Consider the following 572-nt stretch of genomic DNA (forward strand, 5'->3'; position numbering starts at 1 on the left):
GCTTGAACAGTGCATATTTTTGATCTTGTTGTTTATGAGTGTTAAAATTGTTGGCTCTTGAAAGAATGATGAACAAAGAGAAATGTTATTGATGGACTGAAAAATTCATGAATTGATTCTTGAAGCAAGAGAAAGCAGTGAAAAAGTAAGCTTGCGAAAAAAAAATGGCGAAAAGAAAAAGAAAGAGCAGTAGAAAAAGCCAATACCCCTTAAAACCAAAAGGCAAGGGTAGCAAGGATCCAAGGCTTTGAGCATCAATGGATAGGAGGGCCCAAGGAAATAAAATCCAGGCCTAAGCGGCTAAATCAAGCTGTCCCTATCCATGTGCTTGTATCATGAAGGTCCAAGTGAAAAGCTTGAGACTAAGTGGTTAAAGTCGTGATCCAAAAGAGTGTGCTTAAGAGCTCTGGACACCACTAACTGGGGACTCTAGCAAAGCTGAGTCACAATCTGAAAAGGTTCACCCAGTTATGTGTCTGTGGCATTTGTGTATCCGGTGGTAATACTGGAAGACAAAATGCTTAGGGCCACAGCCAAGACTCATAAGTAGCTGTGTTCAAGAATCAACATGC

Source organism: Arachis duranensis, chromosome 4, assembly GCF_000817695.3.
Source record: "Arachis duranensis cultivar V14167 chromosome 4, aradu.V14167.gnm2.J7QH, whole genome shotgun sequence".
In the NCBI taxonomy this organism is placed as follows: domain Eukaryota; kingdom Viridiplantae; phylum Streptophyta; class Magnoliopsida; order Fabales; family Fabaceae; genus Arachis; species Arachis duranensis.